Raw genomic sequence first — 24,622 nt, forward strand, 5'->3', positions numbered from 1 at the left:
AGAACAACATCGTAAATTGTTGCCTTTTCTTGCATTCGAAAGAGAAAAAGTTGATGTCATGTCATATGATTATGAAAACACAATAGCTGATTTTAACAATGTACTAGACGATAGGTTTGCATATGGTGTTGTTAAAATAGATGATTTTTTAAATGCTAATGAATTGGTTACTATTGTTAATGAAAATTTGACAAAAGATGAAGAAGTGAAAATTTTGAAAAGAACTGAACATTTGAAACTTGATTCACAACTTAATTTTGCTGATGTCGATGACAATTCGGATAATCTTAGCAAAATCAGTGAAATTGAAGAAGAAGAAAGTATTTATTGTTCTCAGTTATCTATCATTAACATCACATCTAAAGTCAAAGTTAAATAAATTGTTAATGATTTGATGGTTGAAGATGACATTGGAAAACCCTCTACTTCGAAATTTTTTGACTTTGATGATGTGGAAGTTCGAGACAGTCAGACAGATAATAGTGATGATGAGGAGGACGAAATCAAAGCTTCAAATGTTTGTAAGACAGGAAAGAAAGTTTCAACTGAAACTTTAATTCCAAGAGTTGTTGTTAAACAAGTTTTTGGAGAAACTGAAAAGTTTGATAAGGTGATGAAAGAAAAAGGTTCTCACTATTTGGAAACTCATACTGCCGTGTATCCGAATTTTACATGCACAGATGAAGTAGTTTTTCCAAATCAAGTATTTGTCACAACTGGGAATGATGAGAACATCAAGCCAGAATTCAATAAATTGGTTGAAAGAAGACAATAAGCATTCAACAGATGAAGGATTCTTTGCAAATCAAAACACAGTTGAAAACAATATCACTAAGAATTCGTATGTTTTTCAAAAACAAAAACCAAAACAAAAATGGGTTGTCAAATCACAAAAAGAAAAAGAGGTGTTACAAAAGAAGTTATTGATTTAACTCCAGTTGTGAAACTTAATTCAAAAGAATTCAAAGTGCTTGCTAATAAGTTCTCAAAAGAACACAAAGTTTCAAAAAGAAAGGCACGAAAGGCAATTTTTTGGCAAGTAGTGTCTAATGAAAAACCCGCTCTGACTAAATCCACAGTTTCGTCTGAGAAAATCAGTGTTTCAAAATCCAAATTATCATATTTTTCAAAAACAAAGAGTTTTCAAAAACCAATTGTCACAGATAAACAAAGAGACATGTCTTTTCATCAACCAATGAGTGTAATAGACAAATTTCCAATAAATCAAAAGGTTGCACATGTTCGAAATTTTGATAACATTCGAAAGTATGAGACATTACACAAGGTTGTGAATCATCAAAAACTTAACAATGTTCGAAAATCAACGAATAGTCAACTAGACACAAACAAAACTTTCAAATCAAAAGTCACATTTACACCACAAAAGCCAAATTTTCCAAATCCTTCAATCACAAAACCAACAAAAATTTTGTGTTCAAACAAAAAATCAGAAATTCATTCCATCAATATTTGGATTGAGGGACAAGGCAAAAGGTATCAGTCTGGAAGGTTTTCTCAAGTTCACATCAAAACAACTTATGAAAAGTATTTGAATGAGTCAAGAATTGGAAGTTTATCCTCTCAAGATTCAAATAATCTAGTACAGAAATGGAAACCAATCAACAAATTAACAATAATTGAGAAGCCTGAGGTGCAATCTAATGAAAATCCAAAACTATCAAAAAATTATATTTCAATATCAATAGATAATGATGTTGATTGAATTGATAGTATAAAAGCAAAAATTCAAACTTGGGATTTCAGTTATAAAATTCACTTTTTGTTTCAAGCTAATAACCAAGGACCCAAAAAGCCTTAGGTACCTGAATTCTTTAATTAAATGCAGGTACTATGTGACGAGCAATATAATACGAAATGGTATATTGATAGTGGTTGCTCACGTCACATGACTGGAAGGAAGGAGAACTTAGGAGATTTTCGAAGTCTTGAAAATGTTGGAGTATTGAAGTTTGGTAATAATCAAAAATGTCAAGTCAAAGGATATGGAAAAGTAATGAATGGGCAATTCACAATAAATCGAGTTTCATATGTGGAAGGTCTTCAACATAATTTGATTAGGGTTTCACAATTAGTTGTAGGCACTAGAAATCAAGTGGTGTTTAACAAAGAAGGGTGTATAATTTCAAATGTCAAGACGAATGAAGCGTTGCTAAAGTCGAAAGAATATGGTGATATGTTCACATTGGATATTAAACCAATTGTGGGCAAACCATCAGTTTGCTTACTTTCGAAAGCTTCAAATGATGTCAGCTGGTTATGGCATAGACGTTTGTCACATTTAAACTTTCAAAATCTAAACAAGCTGGTTACAGATGACTTATTTCGTGGTCTTCCTGTGTTAAAATTTGATAATAATACTCTTTGTGCAGCTTGCAAACAAGGAAAAAACAGCGCAAAGGACATCCTATCGTGATAGACTCGAAAATTGTTGAACCATTGGAACTTCTTCACATTTACCTTTGTGGACCTTCGACTGTTGAAACACTTAACAAGAAACAGTACATTTTGGTGATAGTTGATGATTTTTCACGTTTCACTGGGGTATTTTTTCTCAGGTTAAAATATGAAGTTGCTCAAACAATGATTGATTTTATCAAAAAGATAGAGATGAGTCTGAAAAAGAATGTTCGACGAATAAAGAGTGATAACGGGTCTGAGTTTAAGAATAGCATGTTGGATTCGTTCTTAACTGAAAACGAATTTCGCATAACTTCTCATCACCATATACACCACAACAGAATGGTGTTGTTGAAAGAAGGAACAGATCATTGTGCGAGGCTGCAAGAACAATGTTGGCATATGCGATTCTTCCTCAGTATCTATGGGTTGAAGCCGTTTCCACAGCATGCTTTACTCAGAATTGTTCTTTTATTCATAGAAGATTTAATATCACTCCATATGAAATCATAAATAATCAAAAACCTAATGTCAAATTTCTACATGTTTTTGGTTGCCGATGTTTCATCATGAATCTTAAAGACAATCTTTCAAAGTTTCAAGCTAAAGTTGATGAAGGCATATTTTTTGGATATTTGCATAATTCAGTTGCATATCAATTGTTGAACAAACGAACTCGCAAAGTTGAAGAAACTTTTAATCTTACCTTTGATGATTACTATGTTAAACAAGTGGAAAGAAAGTTTGTACAAAAACCAAGAGCATGGTATGCAACTCTTACCAATTTCTTAAAACAATCAAAATTTAAACAAGCACCAAGAGCATGGTATGCAACTCTTACCAATTTCTTAAAACAATCAAAATTTAAACAAGGATCAGTTGATCCCACATTATTTCATAAGGAAGTTGGGGATCATTTAATGCTTGTTCAAATTTATGTTGACGATATTATCTTTAGCTCTACTGATCCAGCTTTGTCTAGTGAATTTGAGAATTTGATGAAGAGTCAATTCGAAATGAGCATGATGTGTAAAATCAACAATTTTCTTGGGTTAAATATTTGTCAAAGCAGAGAAGGAATTTTCATTAATCAAGAAAAAGACACAAATAATTTTCTTGAAAAGTTTGGAATGACTAATAGTACGAAGCTTAGAGTACCAATGGCAGTAGGAACAAAGTTAACACCTTAATTAGATTCACCTGTTGTTGATCTTACTATGTTTCGAAGCATGACTGGTTCTCTACTTTATTTAACTGCAAGTAAACCTGATATCATGTTTTCTGTTTGCAATTGTGCAAGGTATCAAGCAAATCCAAGAGAACCACACTTAACAGTTGTAAAGAATATTTTCCGTTATCTCAAAGGCACAGCTTCGTTAGGATTGTGGTATCCTTCGAAATCAGGATTTTATATTCAAGCCCTTACAAATTCAGATCTTGGTGGTTGTACACTTGATAGAAAAAGTACAAGTGGAGGATGTCAGTTACTGCATGAGAAGTTGGTTAGTTGGTAGTTGAAAAAACAAACATGTGTTGCAATTTCTACTGCTGAAGCTGAATATATTTCTGCTGCTGCTTGCACTTCTCAAATCATTTGGATTCAAAGCCAGTTGCGTGATTATGCAATTAATATGAAAAGATTCCATTGTATTGTGATTCAAAAACTGATATTCACATTTTTCATACTCCAGTACAACATTCGAAAACAAAACACATTGCTCTTCGTTATCATTTTATAAAAGATCATGTGGAAGATGGCAACATTGAAGTTCATTTTGTAAAAACTACTGATCAACTTGCTGATATTTTCACTAAACCACTTGATGAAAATTCTTTTGTGAGAATTTTAGCAGGACTGGGAATGTTAGATGCAAAATCAGTACCAGGCTCAAGTACTCAAGATTAACGAAATGATGTTGGTGAAAAAGGTGACGATTCAGAGGCGTTCCTTATTAACCATTCAGAGGTTACTGTGCGTTAAGAGGCTTCGACATGCTTCGTTTTCGTATATTGAAACATAAGCTTTTTGCGTGTTTGGTAACATCATTTCATTTCATTAGTTTAGTAGTTGTTCATTGAAAAACTGAAAATCCAAAAATATTTTAATTTCTTTGCATTAATTTTCGAAAAACATCAAAAACAACAAATAGATTTTATTTTGTTAATTGTTTTCATTTGAGATATTGTATTTCTTTTCAAAAATATGAAATCTCAAAAATATTTTTTCTTTTTATTAGGCCTTCAAGAATATTTTCACAACAATTCTTCAAAGGGTCGTGCTTATGTTTCTATGGGAAGGTAATTCTCTTAAATCTGTATACTAGTTAAGATGTCCCTAGAAGCATGTTGCAACATGTTGAACAAAGCCTCAACTGAATCTATGTGTGTTACAAAAGCCTTAATGAAAGTTTCTTTCCAATTAGGCTTTCATTCGCATTAGTCCAATGAGCTACCTTACTCTTCTCAAATGATTTAAGAGTTATCTGTTTGGTCCATATATAACAGAGGTACATTCGATTCTTAACCAATAATTTTCATCACAAAATTTCTTAACACATTTCACGCATAACGACACATGTTCAAGAGGTCATTGATCAAACCAATTGTGACTTAAACATTTCAAAAATCGGTGTTAATGATCTTAAATCATGAGACCGTGGTGCAAGTGAAACCCAAATATCTGACCTTATTAAGGAATTGACGGGGAACTTTGTTCCAGATTTTTACGAAACACTTGTTTCTGTACCAATGTTTTGTATATTCCAAATCACATTCTTTCGTATGAGTGGTTTTGATCAAATGTTTGAAGCCCAAGACATTTGTTTCCCAACAAAATCCAGCTTAAATTTTTCTTTGAATGTGATTTCAGTGTGAGTATCAATTCTTTTTCCTAGTCACTTTCACAAAATTTCCAAAGCCACTAGTCACTAAGTACACTGGTCACACATGTAATTTCGTTTACAGTCACTCACCTTATGTTTAGGTTGAAATGTAACGAAATTCATAAGCCACCTTTTGAAGCCTTGAAAAAGAAGCCCTTCGATACTTCTCTATAAGTATTCGATTGTCATTCATGGGAAACTGCACAATCTGTTAGTTATCTCTCTTGATAATTAACGAAGCAACCTTTGCCTGGGTTTTAACTGCTTTCGTGTCAAAACTTTTGACATCACAGATTCCAAAAAAAATTAACTGCTTCTTATATCTTTCTATTGAATCACTGCACTCACAAAATCCTTAAGGCTCTAAGTAATACCAACTTAGGCTGATGATTTCACAAGACTGGCAAATGGCTTCATTTCAAATTCCAAAAACAAAAGAGCCTTGCCTCAAATCCAAAGGGTTTGATCTTATCCACAAGTACTCACGAACAGTGTAAAAGTAACCGTTTGGCAACTTGGCCCTAGTTTCAAGGAACTTTATCTGACATGGCTACAATAACGGCTACTGGTGCGTGTTTCAAGGAATGGCTTGGCCTACTCATTAATGATAAATGGTTCACATTATTTTAGGATTACCAATAAAAGGACAATCCTTTTTCCTTTTGTAATCACGCGTTCAAAAATTTACAAATGCACAAAAAGCCCTATTTTTTTTAAAAAGCTTTCAAACAACTCAACAATGGCTTCTATTCAGAACTCCAACACTGAAGAAATTGGTTCTCAACCGATGATGAAGATTCAGAGCACAAACTATCAGGTTGAATCCAATGTGTCGTTGTATCCAGAAGATCTCAAAATGTTGATCGTTGTCTTAAAACGATTTGTTTTAGCAACTATTATGTTCAAATCCTTCGCAGTGCCAATGACATGGTTATCTATGGTTGCTTCTACTGCATCATATAATAAAGCCACATACGTACTTACATTCAACTTGGTGAATGAGAAACGTATTCGTCTCACCAAGAAGATGTTGTCACAGTTCTTGGAAATTCCTAATTCATCACTATTCTTCAAACCTACTCACCCTCAGATCATACATATGTTCAACGAGATGGGTCACCAGCCACCACTCGAAAAGATAAGTTATTTCAAAAACTCTGGGCTTCCTTGTATATTGAATTTCTTGTTTGGGATTTTTCTACGATGTTTAACAGGAAGAACTATGTGACTTGACAAGGGAAGGCTAGAAGTATATGCAATGGTAATGGGGTTATATTATGACTTGCGTGTGGACTATGCCACTCAGTTGTGGAAGGAGTTCACGAAAAGCTTGGAAAGTACAAGTGTGGCTAAAGGAATTTCTTGTGCTCGATATTGGAGTTTAATTTTGGAGAAAGTATATGAGAAAGAGGGCATTCCAGTTCCTGAGGGTGAAGATACAACTGAATTCACGAAGTATCAGTTTTCGAAGACAGTTGAAGATGATCCAAATGAATTTCCAAGTGTAGCACGTATTTCTGATGCTATGCTAAAGAAGGTGAACCCTACTCACAAGGTGCTTGTGAAATACTTGACAACTATAAATCCAGATGTGGAAACAGGGGTGTTATTAAAAGTTGATACTAGAACTGCTAAACAATCCAAGAAGTCGAAGGATGATGACACAGAAATCCCCGTTACCAGTTCGAAAAAGCCGTCATCCAAGTCTCCTAAGAATAAGTCTGATAGTGATACGAAACAGATAGAAGAGACTAGTGTTGTTAAGCCTTCTAAGGAGTTGGTGCCATCGAAGTCAAGAGTTTTGAAGAGATTAAAAAGGTTATCTCACAAACAAAATGTGTCTGATGACTCACAAACAATTCGTAAAATTCAACTTAATAGCAAAGGAGTTATTGTTCGTGAGATTCCTGCTCCTGCTTCTCCGTCGTCAAAAAAACGAAGGGCTCAAGAGGTCATCAAACATATATCAAAGAAGCAGCGCAACAGAAAATTTCTACTTCGTGATGATTCATCCGAAAACAAAGTGGTACCTGAAACACCATCAGTTTTGTCTTCTCCCATGGTAACTTCTAATCCTATTACTTCATCCATTGATCCTGTTATTTCTGTTGAACCCACAACAACAATTCCACTCGATATAGTGGTAACTAAGTCATTTAATGAGGAGGTTCCTATTTCTAACATCACTGCTAATGTATCTGATACGGGGGCAAATGTTACAATGAGTGTCGACTCTTCACAGCCTATTATTCTTTCTTCTTCATTACCACCAATCAGTTCAACTTCGTTTGTTTCATTACCACAACCCTTCTCTACTTCCACTTCATCTCCATTGTTCGCATCTATCCTTTAACAGCCTATCACTACTCTTTTTCCATCCCAATCCACAGAAACAACCAAACCTCATTCCGATGATGAAACAGAATGAGGAGGTTTTGGAGGAACTTTCGACGAATTGTATTTCGATTTGGAAGAGGAGGAGATTCCTAATCATATGTTAATGTTAGGGAAGCAGTTCAAAATCTTGAACAGGAAGTTAAACTCAATTCTTCAGTCCCAAGCTGATTCAGGAGCAAAACATTCGGTTTCGGGTATTGAAGTTGATGTAATGATAAAAGCTGTTGAACGAAGAATTCTCAAAAAGATAGATGTTTTTTATCAAAATAATGAGCTTCGAATAAAGGCTCAAGGAGGGAACTTTAAAGGATCCTTGAAGGAATTCAAGGCTGTTGCGAAGGAACGTCATGTTCTCTTCGTACAAGATGTTAAAAAGGTTCGAGAGGATGTAAATTTGAAATTGGAAGAATTGAAGAAGGAAGTTTCTCAAGAAATTCAAAACATGAATTCTCAGTACAATCCAATTCAGGAGAAGGTCAATATAATTTTTGGGGCAGTTACAAATTTTATCAAGACTTTTCAAGATACCGTGCCAAAGTTCGAATCCAAAGCAACTGAAGACAATAATCAGTTTGCGAAATTACATACTCTTCTTGAGGAATTAAAAGAAGTTGTTTCTAAGCCTACTCCAACATCATTCTTAACTCCTGAGTTCCTTACTCAGAAGCTGATGTGCTTGACCAAGTCATTCAGAAAGTTGTTGCTCTCATATCGAAGTTTGCTCAAATGTTGCCACATAATGCCCCACCTGTTGTCACAAGGGTGCAAGGGGGAGAAACGAAAGTGAGTAAAGGAATGAATGTGAATAGAAAGGGAGAAGGAGAGAAGATGACAACTGGAGATTTGAAAGTTGCTGGAAAGGTGTTTTCCACACAAATTCCTGTTTCAATCCCAATGAAGTCTAACACCATCTCAACAGCTATCATTACCACAAAACCGATTACAAAACCAAAAGGGATTGTGATTGGTTCAGCTACAGAAGGGGGTAGTTCAAGTTCCTCAAAACTGAATCCTGATTTGAAAGATAAAAGGAAAGGTGTGTTAGTCGAAAAGTCTAAAGAAGAAAAGAAAGCAGAAGTTGAGACTAAAATCGAACTTCAGAGGCATATTCAAAGTATTTTGAGGATGAGAGAGAATGATCCACCTGGTATGGACAAAGGTGATCCCATGAAACTATATTCATATGAATCAATCGAGTCGAGAGTTGCATTTAATCACATGTATACTTTCGAGAAGAAACCAAGGAAGAGCTATTCGATTGCTAACACTGATTTTAGTAAGTTGGAATTCCCGATAAACGAAATGATGTTTATCACTGCACAATACAAAGTTAGTGAGAAATTCAAAAACCCAGATGATTATACACATATGAAAATTTGTTTTAATGTTGTACTTGGAAAAGAGCAAGATGAAGTGTGGTCCCTGGTCAAGATCAAGAAAGTTATTGCTATTAATAAGGATGTCTTATTCGAAGACATGATACAAAATTTCAGGTATCATGTTGTTCATGCAAACAACCAATCATTCGATTTCAGCGTTGCAGACTTCCCATTAATGAACTTGAATGATCTTATTCAAGTTGCATTGCTTTTAAAAGAAATGGAAGCATCTCAATTCAAGGTTACAGACAAAGAAGTGTTGAGACTAGGTCTTGCTCACATTAAAATCTTTATTGACAATTATTATGATTGTCTAGCCCTGACGGACGAAGAGTTGGCTTCGAGTATGGATAGAAAAGTATATGTAGCTATGGAACCTTCGAAGAAACAAGTTGAGTTGAAGAAGTATGCTGATGGAGAGATATGTTTGAAACCATTTGGTTTAGTTTTTGTTGGGAAGGACACAAAGGGGAAGGCTAAGAGGTTTCTCTTTCAAGTTGCTGAGATTGAAAGATATACAACATCACAATATATGAACTTTATAGTTCGTATGAACAACTACAAGAAAAACAACGATGGTGATAAGAAGGAGTTAAAGAAGTTTTTAACATGGTACTCAGAGATACGAAGGATGATGCACTTTGCTACTCAAATTCTTACGAATTGAGTAGTTCGACTCGTTCACAAAGGGGGGGGATTGTAAGGGTCGAAGTCTTGTAAAGAGTCGAATGGTGTTTACTCAATTTCGTATGTAACATATTTACTAAGTCATTTTTGTACGAAGCTTAAGGGTTCTAGACTTAGTATTTTTTATACTCTCTGGTTCCCTATATATACGGACTGAGCTTAGATTTAGAAATACGAGTTTTCCAATATCGTTGTTTGTGTTTTGTAATCAAGCTTGTTGAGAGTAATAAAACTTCAAAGTCTTATTTACATTCAGAGTTCATTAGATTGATTAATCGTGTTCGTAATTGATTTCTCGTATACAATTCTTCATCAAGATCCACTTACGAAGGGACTGAGCAAGGTTAAGCATTTGTAGCACGCTAGGAGCATCGGGCTGAAGGACGATATTAGTTTAGATTAAATAGTTTAGAAACATGTAATAGATAAATTGTAATTAACATTTAATGATTAAATAAAAGAGTATTATTTATTAGTAATGTTATTGTCTTATGTTAATTGTTTACCTATTGTTTCATTTCGCATGCTTTGACTTCCGGAGTAATAATAATTATTCGAACGTCCATCCACAGTCGTTCATATGGTGGAAGTAGGTATGAATGAAGACAGTCATGAATTCGTGTGTAGATTGTCTAAAATGTATTAGACATAGCAAAAGTTTGCTACAACGTTCATGAGTGATTATGAGTTTGATTTGAGCATTGGAATAAACCCTCGCTTGCTGGAATCACTTCATGGAATTTATCTCGAGTGATCGCGAGACGATAATATCATATGGTCTTAAAACCTAGATATATGGTTTATTGTTTGGTAATTGGTTATGCATTGATAATGCGAAAACGCATCAGTAACTTGATGTTATAAAACACATTATTGTGTATGATTTGGTTAGTGAATAACAAATGCATATAAGTCAAAGTTTATCTGTTCCTTTTATCCTAAGAGGATAAAAGTGATATCAAGGCCCCCCGATGATTTATTTGGACTTATGTGACGGGCCCGGTCAGGACTGAATTGATGTGTTCAATTAATTTCTATGTCAAACGAATTAGAGATCGAGAAACAAACTGTTGGACAATAAATATGACTATGTTCCATGTAATTGGCATCTCGATATCTAGAACAGAGGTCTATACGATCCCTTTTGTAAAGGACAGGTTGTTCATAAGATCAGAGTTTGACAGCGTCTTGAGAGCTATGATTGCTAATCGGATTGTGCTTACATTTATAGTTACTAGACATATCCAAGTGGGTGACTGTTGGATTAGTGTCTAAGCCCATAACTATATTTGGTAAGTACTTGACCCGGTTGTGCATGGTCCTTTTAGGTTGCCTTCACCAAAGCAACATGATATGATGATTTATAAATAAAGAGGTTATTATGATCTATTAATATATTATATGATTAATCTATTAAATGAGAAATCATATCGTTTAATTAATATTAGACAATAATTAATTAAGAATTAATTATGTGGCTAAAAGAGATTAATTAAATAAAGGCGACTGGAACTGTCAAATGTGTGATAGTTGGTTTTGGGTTGTGCATCCTTATGGATCATAGGGTGGACGAAATTAAGGTGTATGGACTCCTTGAATTCATCTAAGCCTTATTATAGAAGGATCATTGGACTGCTTAAGACCTAAGTTATCTAATTAGGGTTTCCGGCTGTAACCCTAGCAGCTCAAGTATTTAAAGACCCCAAGGGCTACAGAAATCAGCTACCAGAAACCCTAAGGAGTTCCTAGACCCGATTTTGTGCCTACAACCTCTCTCCAAATCATCCTCTTTCCTCTTTGTGTTTTTAAACCATTAGAGGAGTAATATTTGTGACTCTAAGCTCCAAGGATAACAAGATTCAAGGTTTCAAGAAGAGGTGATCATCTAGATCTACTTTTGTTATGTCAATTTCGAATTGTATACTATAAATCTAGGGTTTGCAAGTCTTAGATGAAAAGAATGTTCATTAGAGAAACCTAGATCCAAGCATTAGGGTTTGCATGTACACATAGGAATGTTTTTATGGATCAAACCCATCACTATTGTGGCGAATAGTGTAGTTTGTTTCGCTTTTAATTGAGATCTTGTAAGAACTCCTACAGATGATTCACCAATGACTTGGTTTTTCGGATGATCTCTGGTCTATTTTGTTAGTGGAGGGTAGTTTAGATCATAATAAGGATCCAGTTCAACATTCACTTCTTCGAATTCTGATTGTACATCAAAGTCTTCATTCACATTTGGATCTTCATTCGTTTCATTATTCTCCCCCTCGAATGAAGAGACCACTTCAACTTCAGGAATAGGGTCCTCTCCCTTGAGTAGAGTTTCGTTATGAACTTTTGGATTAGAATCCTCTTCCTAAGAAGATGTATGAGATGTTGTAGGTGGAGAAGTGTTCTCCCCCTGGGCTGATGAGGTCGCAACATTTGACTTATTCGTACTCGATGGGTTTTTGTTCATTTCTGTCTCAGCTTCATCAATTATTTTCTTTAATTCATCGACTTTATGGTCAACTGCTTTGGACTCAGATGAGATAGCCTTCTCTAGTTCACAAATAACAGCATGAATTCTTCATATAGATTCAAGAGTGGGATCGTGGTTGGACTCGAAGTAGGAAAGATCTCTTGTACTTGACTTTCATCCGCTTGAGTCTTCTTCAAGTAGATGTTGTCGAACGTGACATAATAGGTTTATTCAATCTTTTTAGATCATTTGTTTAGAACCCTATATGCCTTCGAGCTCAGCAAATATCCCATAAAAATGCCTTCGTCAGCCTTCACATAGAGTTTGTTCCATTGTTCTTTTGAATTAAAAATGAAACACCTGGAACCAAAAACAAGGAAAAACTTAATGTTAGGTTTTTTTATTTATGATTTCTTAGGGAGTGACAGTAAACCGTTTATTGAGAATGGATCTGTTTTGGGTATAGCATGCAGTAGCTATGGCATCAGCCCAGAAATAGAGAGGTAGATTTGCAAATGAAAGCACGGTTCTTGCAGCTTCGCATAATGAGCGATTTCTCCTCTCAACAACTTTGTTCTATTGTGGAGTATAAGGAGAGAAAAAGTTGTGTGATACCCCCTTTTCAATAAGAAATTCACCAAACACTTGGTTCTTGAATTCCAAACTGTTGTCATTGCGACTATTGTGAACCAGCTTTCGCACTTGTAACTCTATCTGCTTTATGAAATCTTTGAGTTTTGGAGTTGCTTCAGATTTCTGTTTAAGAAAGAACACCCAAGTGAAACGAGAAAAATCATCTACAATAACGATAATATACTTGTTACCACCGATACTTTCAATTACAGATGGGCCACAAACATCGATGTGTAGAAGTTCGAGTGGCTTAATGACCTTCGTGTTCACTACAGTTGGACCACTTTTCCTACTTTGCTTTTTCATTTCACTAGCAGCACAAAGATGATCCTTGTCGTATTTGAGAAGTGGAAGGCCTTGCACAAGATCACCAAGAACTAACTTGTTGATGTTTTTGAAGTTAAGGTGTGAGAGTCTTCTGTGCCACAGCCAACTATCATCTATTTGCGCTTTTGTTAGAAGACATATAGCTGGTTTCCCTCATATCGGTTTGATGTCCAATGGATACATTTAGGCCTTGCATTTTAACTTAAGAAGAACAACTTTCGTCCTCTTTTCAATTATCTCTAATCCTTCGTCATCAAATGACACTTTGAGTTCAGTTCCTATGACCAACTACGAAACACTTATAAGATTGTGTTGCAGACCTTCTACATAGGCCACTTTGTGAATTAAGAATTCACCATTCGTTATCATCTAATAGCCTTTGATTTCTTCCAAAGATTTATTTCCAAACTTTACTTTGCCTCCATCCTTCAATTCTCTGTATTATCTTAATTCCTACTTTCTCCCTGTCATGTGATGCGAACAGCCACTGTCGATGTACCACTCAGTGTCAACAAAGATAAAGCAAATTTAGGAACCCAAAGGTTTTTGGGACCTTGTGAGCCTTTTGAAGGAACAGGATAAGTAACTGAAAGATCAACGATATAGGTTCGTTTTATTAGAGTAGTGTTATCTTTCTTTCTTATTGTAAAAACTTTGATCCTATTATCTTTTGGATTCTCTTCTTTTGTGGATTGTTTTTGATTTTTGATTCCAAGTTTCTTAATAGGAGTTTGACGATCTGAAATCAGCTTTCCTTTTCCTTTAACATCTATTTATATCTTAGGTGGATATGAAGCGAACTTGGTTTGAGAGGAGAGGAGTTTTTGAAAAACCTTAAGCTTGGACTCCTATGGGCTGCGAAACTGATTTTGTCGTTTGTTTTTAGGGTTTGTGTTTGGTCCAACATTCATTTTAGGTTGAAAATGCTTTTCAATATGAACGTAATCGAGGTTCCTTGATTGCCAAAACTGCTTTCGTTCCTTAATATTTTTGTTCTATCTCATGTTTCTTTGACGTTTCTTGGTAGCGAATTAATCTGAGGATTTATGAACATTAGCTTTTGCTTTTTGCTTTCTCATTTGAGTTTCGTTTCTAATTGAAGAAGTGTCACTAGAAACCTCTATAGTCCCACTTGAACTTCCTTTCTCATAGTAGGAATTAACCTTGTTTAAAGTTTCTGCTACATATCTTCCTTTTACTCTCCAAGAAGTTCGTTCTGAAAGAACTTTAGTTTCATCTGCATTGTCAATTCGAGCTGACCAAAAGAACTCATCGCATTCATTAGCGTTATCTTCTTCAACTAAGGACGATAGTTCAGCTGTTTGGTTCTTATTAAGTCTTGAGGTTGCAAAAACTTGATTTAGCACAGTGTGTACCTTTTGAAAAACAACAACTTTTTCTTTCGAAGTTTTAGATTTATTTTCAGAAAATCTTGCAAATTCAACTGAGTTTTCTGAAATAAGGACTTTCATAGGTTTGGGTTCGCTTTTAACAAACTATGAACAATCAACTTCATCCTCTACATATATTTCACTAATATCACCGTCATCATCGAATTCAGATTCCATTTCAACATTCAGTTTGTTATCTGAACTCAACTTTGAATTCAATGAGTCAAATTTCTGCACAGATTCATTTTTTATTTTTAACCTGTCATTTTCATCAAGCAACTGTCTTAACATGTCCTTGTGGTCTTTGGACTTAATAAATGATTCGATTTTGTCTAGTCCAATCCTATAAGCTTCTGAAGTTTCGTCTGATGAGATGAAGGATTCACATTTATAACAGTCAGCGTCAATTTCATCTTCCTTTAATTCAAGGAATGGCAAGATCATTTTAATGAATTTTCTCACCAATTTCACAATCTAAATGCAGTTGAGTAATATTAAAATAAAGCCTCTTAGCAATCAAACAAAGGATGTTACGTTGTCTCAAGAGCATTAAATTGTTTCGCTGTAAGTAAATTGACTCATCCTTAGACCTAGACAACTCAGACTCAATCTTCTCAATACACATCCATCGCTCCTCACTCTTTAAAGAAATCCTGTTGATTTGATCATTTAGGTTAGAGTTTCCTAGGCGAGTTTGTCTTAAGCTATCACTTATACTTGAGAAGGTGAATTTTAATTTGTTTAATTTAGTTTCCTATCTGGATACAGGTATATTAAGAGATTCAAGAATGGAATTTACCTTGTTGATCAACTAATCACATTCACTGATTTTGTCAAAGATTGGCCTCGTAGCGAAGCAGCTGTCATCTCTTCTTCTATTCGCATCTTCATGTCCATTTTCAGTTGCATACCCTCGCATTTGTGACACATCATTTGTCAGCATAAAGCATCTTCCACCCGTATGCGAATCCTCTTCATTCACAACGAAGCTCTTCCCATGAGTAGGCATGTGAACTTCTTCATCTTCTGAATCAGTGGACCACACTTCAACCCTTCCAAACTCATCCTCAGCATCATTTCTCTGCACAATCAAAGCAGGCATTGTATTATCAGAAATCTTTTTCTTCTTTATCTCCTCACATTTTTGTACATCGTAAGTCTCATCATCTTCTCCTTCTTTCTTCTCATTCAATCGTCCCAGCATACACTCCTTGGCCAAATGGTTCTTGCCATGACAATAGTTGCAATCATAGCCATAATCACCTGCAAACTTCTTTTCTTTCTTATCTTCTTCCTTCAGAAAGTTGCTCGCATTATCCTCTTTCACCTTTTCTGAACCGTAGCTACCCTGCTAGTTTCAGTTTTTGTTGGACGAAAACTTCTTCTTTGCGAATTGCTTAGGATTTGACACCATTAATGTGAAATCTTCATTCGTAAGCTCAGAATCAGAGAGGTCAGACTCTGAACCATCCTCAACAACTTTCTTTCCCTTTGCAACTAAAGCCAATGAACCCATGCTAGACACTACTTTTTCTTCTTTAGTCACCTCGCTTTCATGTGACTTCAAGATACCTACCTGCTTTGCCAAGTTGTAATTTCTGAATTACTTGTGAGCATTGACAGACGATACTACTGCCATCCACTCAAACTTTAACCCATTCATGAATGTGACCTTCTGTTCAATAACTTCTAGTCCTATACCATGTTTCATCATCTTACTCAGAAGATGATTATAGAGATTAAAAGTTTGGCTCAAATTCTCTTCAGCTTTTTGTGCAAAAGCTCCAAATTTAGAAAGCAGAAGCGTTTGTGTGGAATGCTCCAGATCTGCATTTGTCGAGTAGAGCTCCTTAAGCCTATCCCATATGGCTTTGGCTGTGTCACAAGAACCAGCCAGACGAAACATATCAGCCTGCAATGCAAATCTAATGATTCTCATTGCTTTAATGTTGCTTCACGGCTTGTCCTTCTCATCCTGATGAACATCCTTGACATCAAGTAGAAGTCTATTGTAGTCCGTCTGAGTTTTAATAACTCTTCTTGTTACGGAGTGAATAAAAGCTCCAAGAGTAATGGCTTTCCAAATCAAATAACCATTTTCATCCAAACCCAAAACGTAATCTTCAAAGTGAAGTGCCCAGACTTCATATTCATTGGGAAATAGGATTGGAATTCTTGTTGTTGATCCAATGCTGCTAATGGAGTTGATTTGAGAATCGTTGTACTGCATAATGAAAAGATCTTTGTAACCTGTTACGAATCAGACATATAAAACTTAGGGTATTTTTACGATCATAGAACAGCGTCAAGAACATAGTGATGACGGATAAACTCAATCCAAAATTAATGGAAACCCTAATAGCTCTTTTAAACAGAAGAGATGCATATAGATTATACAGTCTCCTGCTCAGATACTAATTGTTAGGATGAAAAATCCTTAAGATCGATAAGATTCAAAAGAGTAAAGAAACAATAACACAAGAATGAATCAATGTGTGCTTAATGATTCAAATGCCACTGCCTCAAAAGAGCTCAATGAAGAACTGCTACTATAGAGGCATGATTATGGTTAAAAAAATTATAATCGAAGTGTTTACCAAAATACGGTGCATGCATGCACTATAAATAATCTAACCCTAATAAATGAAATTGATGGATAGGCGCATACCGTGTACAACATGGACTAACTATACAGGCCCAATGACACAACTGCTATATACCCAACAAGTTTCCAACATTCTTTCTTTCAAAGCTACTCCTTTTCGCTGAACTATTACCTTGGGATGAAATCTTGTGGTTCCATTTCACATTCTTTCTTCATATAATTTGACAATAAGTGTAGCGTTGGCATCCAATTCATCAGGAGAATCATCATCATGCATTTCACCCTGATCAGAGTCATCAAATGCACTGACAGCATGGGCTTTTTCTTTCCTGGATAGAAGAGCCAAATATTTTTTTTATTGGAGTCTCGAAGATGTTTTTATGAATATCCTTACTTTAATCGTAGTTTCGAAGGTTTCCAAACATATAATTGAGATCTATGAAGTTGATCGTCTCGCTATTTTTTCGAACACCAACGTGATGTTCCCAACTTCTCCCAAGAGAGTCCAAAAACCTAAGAACCAACTGAAAAGAATGTTTGGTGATGCCCAACTTGCGCATTTTGTTCACTAAACTGAGCAAAAAAGTGCTTCTATTGCTGACTAAGAATGTTGATAGTAGTTGCTTGAACTTCCATAGTGTCTTTATAGGCAACATTCAACATCTAGATCATCTCTTGAGCAGACTCGCAGTTTTGAACTAGATGATACACGTGATAAGGAAGAGAGTTTACTATTGTTTCCATTGCTCTTAAATCAAGACTTATAAGTCTGTTGTCATCATCTATGTAACTTCACTTAGACGTTTACTTATTCGGACCGATGGCTACATTATTGACCATAGGTTGATACATACGAACATGTGGACCTTTATTGAAGATATTGAGAATCCCATAGTCCATGGTCTCAAGAACAACCATGGATTTTGTTTTCCACATCACAAAGTTATGTTCATCAAAAGGAGGGATCTTTGTTGTTGTAGAAGATTTTGAATTATATGATGACGACATGATAACTTAAGTGTATAGAAAGCCTGCTCTGATACTAGTTGATGGTTCGCTTGATCAGATGCAAAAAAGTAATAAAATAATAAGAGATAAATCAAAAGAGTAAAGAGACAGAAGAAGAAGGATGATCAAAAAGATAAATTTCACACAGAAGAATGTTCTCACATAGAGAACATATCACAAAGACGGTCATACATACTTGCATTAGGGTTTCACCTTAATGATTACTATATAGTAACACATTATATTCTATAAATACAGTACTATGTATAATTATAATATATCAAATCGACTAATATACAAAAATATCAAACTAATATACAAAAGGTGTCATGTTGTCGCTGATGATATGTTGATACTGGCGTTGGCACTGATAGACAGTGTGTGAAATATGTTTGACTCTTCAGATCATAATATGTGACCTTACAATGTGCCGCATAACCTGTATGTACGTGTTGTGCACTTTTTCCGGTGGGTGACATGGCTCCATGCAGAGTGTGACATGTGGAGGAAATCTAGTGGAGTGTTAGTGCACTTTGCACCTCTTGTCGGGGAACGCCATGCACGCACGTATTTTATGTTTTTAAAAATCATATCTTCTTCATACGAGGTTCATTTTAGGCATTCTTTATATCCACGCGTAGCAATCGATGAGATCTATAACTTTCGTTTAGACTCCATCAGCTAATTTTCACTTTATTTTTAAAGCTATATTTTTAACAGGCTTAGACTATTAAAGTCCGTATAAAAATCATAACCCTCTCATATAACATTTGTTCTTGGTTGTCTTTATATTGATGTACTCCTATTAATGAAATCTTTGACTCTCATCTAGATTGTTTTTCCTAACAATTGACCAATCTTGATTTTGGTTTCTATGTCTGCACTACTACGCTGGAACTTCAAAAAATCGTGACTTTTTCTCACAAACTCATATTTGAACGTTTTCTATATACATGCTCTCGGTTTTACGACTATTATGACTTTTATTTAAATCACTTAGGTTAAAAAGTAATTTATCAAAAAATCACTTTCTTCGATACGCATACTCATGCGGGTTTATTCTCAAAACTTTGAAGAAGCATAACTTCTTCATACGAAGTCGGATTTCAGCGTTCTTTATATTTACTGAATCCTTGTCAAACATACAATGACTTTGGTTAATGTTATTGATCATAAATAACCTTCTATCAATAAATCATTTTTAACGCTTAATATATCTTAAGTGACTAGTCTGAATCTACGGGTGTTACACACAAGGTCGGATGTAGTCCATGCACTTGGTCGGGGGTGCGGACGTGGCGTTGTCTGGGTGGTGAAATGTGTCGAGTTTCTATTGGAATGTCAGGGTGTGCCACACCTACTTTCTGTGTGCACATATGCACGCGAAGAATCTTATTTTCTTTAAAAAATCATATCTTCTCTATACGAGCTCCATTTGTGATATATTTTATATCTAGGTGTAGCTATCAACGATATCTACAACTTTCCTTTAGACTCCATCTGATAAATCTCACTTTATTTTTTAATATATATTTTTAATAAGCTTAGACTATTAAAGCCCATATAAAATTTATAACTCTCTCATATAAATTTCGTTCTCGGCTGTCTTTATATCGATGGAATCATATGGAAGAGATCTTCAACTCTCGTGTATATTGTTTTTCCTAAGAATAAACCGAATTCTTTTTTGGTTTTTGTGTCGTACACTTAAAAATTATAACTTCCTTATACGATGCAGATATGGACATCCTAAATGTGTACGCTCTGGCTTTTTCGAATACTAGGACTTTTGTCAAGACAATTTGTCCTAATATTCCTCCATCAAAAAGTCTATTTTACGTAATTAGTCGTTTCCACTACTAGACGAAAAAGGGGTGTTACAACAACTTTACAAGTGGTGAAGTCTGGGCTTGGATTATGTTTCTCTATATAGGATATAGGTGAGGCAACGTACATTCTTGGAATAAGGATTTAGAAGGATAGACAGAGATTTTTGATAGGTCTTAAGCAGAGTACTTACATGGATAAAGATATTGAAATAGATCAATATGGGGAATTCCATGAAAGGGGTTTTACCCATGCATCATACTGTCAAATTGAGCAAGGCTCAACTATCCCAGTAGTGATAAAGAAAGGGGTTCCAACTTGAGCCTTACTTGAGAATTTTGAGTGCATTTTGGTGAAGGAAAATAAGATTCCAAGCTAGGATTAAGAAGAGGCTGATAGATCTACTACTTATTGGTGCAAGAGCTTTTATTGGAGGTATCAAGTTCGAACATTTCCCTTTTATTTGAGTAGATGTCTCATTTTGAAATTAGGGCTTCTTTTCCTTTTATTTTGGGACTTTGAGGATTTGGGGTTCATGAGGAGGCTTGAACTCTAGATCTGGACCTTAGGAGGTCTCTATCGGCCAAAGGTTCCTGCTTTATTCAGCCTTGTTGGTATTTATGTGTCAAAACCCCATTTAGATCATGTTCTTGGCATTTCATGCCCAAAATGTCATGCATGGACGTAGAGTTTATGACTTTACGTGGTAAATGAGCCCTTAGAGTATGGATCTGGAGTTTGATGAATTATTCCACCTTAAAATCATCTGAATGCAAGAAGAGTCTTAATAGACTCGCCGAGTGATGAGCCGACTCGGCGAGTAGCTTAGGGTTTGTCCCAATGAGTTGAACCATGCGATAGCTCGACGAGTTAGGGGTTAACTCGATGAGATGGGTCTTCCTGAGTTCACTGAGAATCGATGGGACTCGACGAGTCGCACGGGTGCACTCGGCGAGTCTGGTCATAGTTGGACCGTTGACTGGAGTTGACTTTCGTTGACATCTAGGGTTGGTCAGCATTTGGATAACTGTTCCATTGGAGGGGTAAAATGGTATTTTCCCCTTCTGGGAGATTAGAGGAAAGGATTAGTCTAGCCTATGAGAATCGTTGTTAATTATAGATAAATTAATTTATGTGATTAGAGGCGGAGGCTAGATCGGGGATATCGAGCACGAGAGTTACTAGACATCATACGAGGTGAGTCTTCTCACTATGCATTACCTAGAGTGGTATCTATGTGTAGACCAGAGGGTCTTGTGTGGTATGTGTATGTATGAGATTATGTGCAATGTAATATATGTATGCTATGTGTTGTATAGACCGGACCGGAGGGTCTAACGATATAGACCGGACCGAAGGGTCCAACGATACAGGGTGGACCTAAGGGTCCAACGAGCTATGACCAGACCAGAGGGTCCCACGAGCTACAGGACTAGAGGGTCCCGCTGAGACACATCAATCGGAGGGTCGTATTATAGCCTCGAGTGGCGTATGTGTTGTATGTGGTATTTTGGGGAACTCATTAAGCATTTATGCTTACAGTGTTATGTGTTATGTGTTTCAGGTACTAGCAAAGATCGCAGGAAGGCGTCGGCATGATCCGTACACACTGGAAGAAGATTTATATTATGATCTTGCGATATGTTTTTATCATGATGACATTTGTTGAATAAGAGATTTGGGAATATTGAATGAGTTTTATATTGTTGAAAAATGAAAAATTGTTTTCAATTTTTACGTTGTTACAAGTTGGTATCAGAGCCTTGGTTTGAGGGATTCGGATGCACCTTCGGGCGTATCTGAGCTCAAACTAAGGATTTGAGAAGTTTTTCATAAAAAGGAACAATTTTTCTAAACGGATAAAAGAATTTGAGAAAAGCAGAAAGAAGCAGTGTGTACGAACAGCCAGCGCCCGAACGGTGATTTCCCAAAATACCCGTACATTATGTGTTATGATATGTGATACGATATGTTATGCATGCTAGAGTGGGCTAGGTATTCCTATTTGGACTAGAGTGGCCTAATTTGTGATGCCTTAGCCTAGGAGGCTACTGCTGCTATGAGATGCTTCGAGTGAGTAGGTAGTAGTGAGGAGCTTATGAGAAGTCACCGAAACGTAGCCTATGCTTAGCGAGATATAGAGTACTTGTGATCTAGGATCCTAGGAGGAGGACTTGGAATGAATGTTGATGCGGTGTGGAAGGTAGTATAGGGCCCGTACTACTGAAAACACCGGATCAGTGAGTAGTCCAAGTAAGATTCCTTAGGGTACCAAGGAACAAGTAGGGTTCGGTGATCGATTGCAAGTATACTCGATCGAGTCTCTAGTATCTTTGTGTTGTGTTTCAGAGACATCATGGTGGGTACACGTCGCACACCAGTGAGCAACGGAGTTAGCGATGACGAGATTTGCATGATAATTCGTGATGAGGTGGCCGTGACCATACGTGAGGTCATACACGAGACGTTTGGGTCTATCGATACCACATTGATTAGGACGTTCGATGAGCGATACGATACTGTTTCGGAAGCTGTTGTTGTTGCAGCCACCGAAGCTATCACAACTGCTAGGCCACGAGGGGGTGACTTGTTGTTGTACCGGGAGCTCAGCAACACGAAGTCACCAGGGTTTGATGGGGCAGGATCTGATAGCCGCAAGAGGCGATATCATGGTACGAGTACCATGATTGGTGGCAGATTGAGAAGTGATGTCATGGTTCGAGTACCATGATAAGTAGCGGATTGAGAAGTAACGTCATGGTTCGAGTACCATGATTCGTAGAAGATTAAGAGGGGATAACATGGTACAGGTACCATGATCTGTCACACCCTGAAACTGAAGGCGGAATCAATCCAGGGCGGAGGTGACGTCATGTTTAAGTATCACGACCAATGTACATAGTAAGCAAACAACCATTACATTACATATGAAAATTTACATTTGTTTGAAAGTAAAGTGTTACAAGTGTTATACATATGTATATATGAACAAAAGCTAAGACGAGTCTTCTATACGCTCTGTCTTTTCCAAAAGATCGTGGGGTACCTGTCTAATGCGGACCTAAGAATACTAGCAGTTTAAAAATCAACATAAAGCTGGTGAGTTCATAAGTGGTTCGTTTTCTGAAAATGAACAAGTTTCCTTTGGTTTTTCTAAAAATGTTGTTAACCAAGATAATCCCATATTTTCTTATAAGTAAAGTTTAGTTATCCGTTTATTACACAATCTGGTTATGAACAGTTCAGTTATCCCAGGAAAAACCATTATTTTCCTAAAAGTTGGTTACCAATCTGAAATGAAATGTACAAGTATCTACCATAATTGTTGTGTTACGAGCTGTATTCTGAAAACATGGTTATCCTTGTAAAGTGTATTAGTTTTAACACGTATATAAAACTAATAAGTATAAAGTAAACAAGTTACTAAATTAATTATTACTAATAAGTAAATCTTTGTTATCCAAATTGCGAGTTCCATAACCATACGATAGACTAGATATGGCAAAAGGGAAGGCCAGTATCATTTATGACTTTTGTCACCCTTGAACCTTTCGGTTCGGCTGTAGCTAGCAGCCAGGTGCGGGGTAGTCAGGCCCGTATAGATCTATACACTCAAGTCATGCTCTCCCTCCAAGATATTCTGGTTACGGGGGCGATCCTCCACTCGCGTATCTTTGTGGAGTGTTTCCGAGGCTGTGTCTCCAATTTTTAGGAATAACAAATTTACTAGTAATAATATGGAAAAATCCTGTTACAAACAGTGAACCTCCACTCGCATATCTTTGTGGAGTGTTACTGAGGACAAATCAAATGTACTAATCTAATGCTTTTAACAGTGATGACATGGAACAAATCATTTGTGAAATATAAAACATGACTGTTTATAAAGAGTTTCACAAACAGTTTGAAAACTAACTGTATAGCTTAAACGGTTGGTTAATACTGTTTCCATTGTTAAAAGCATACGGAATGTGAAACAATTCTAATGATATAATAAGTTTAATTACAAGTTATCCTTGTAATTTTGCTTGTATTCCCCCCTGAAAACATTGAAAATATTGAAAAAGGGTAGGGGTATGAACTCACCAGACGAGGTACGTGTCGGTTTGGATGCTAAGTGTCAGTTCGGGGCTTGATTACATGCGAGGTTCCTATGTAATATGAAGAGATACATAATTGTATCTAATTAGACTTTGAACCACTAATTAGATATGAAAATACACTTTGAGACGCGAAAACACTTCAATTCAAGTGTTCGGAGTGGTCCGGGTAACATCAAAGGATGTGTAGGGCCTAGATAAGGAGTTTACTCTTAATGAGTAAGCCCTTAGGGGAGTTTAGGGTCCAATGAACATATCCCTATGATTTTACGTCCGTAAACTAATGGGTGGTGTGTTCTTGGATGCTAAATGGTCAAACAATGCACAAGGGAAGGTTCTAGGGTTGATTTTATGGCTTAGGAAGTGATCGGGACTTAAATTGGCATTGGAAAAGGAGTTTACGGTCTATGAAGGTGTTCTTGATGAGTTTACTACTGTAAACACATGAGTTTACGATCGTAAACTCAAGCTTGTTCATGATTCTTGTGATTTGGTGGTTGT

This window comes from Lactuca serriola, chromosome 3, assembly GCF_051521515.1.
Source record: "Lactuca serriola cultivar US96UC23 chromosome 3, Lser_US96UC23_V15, whole genome shotgun sequence".
Lineage (NCBI taxonomy): Eukaryota > Viridiplantae > Streptophyta > Magnoliopsida > Asterales > Asteraceae > Lactuca > Lactuca serriola.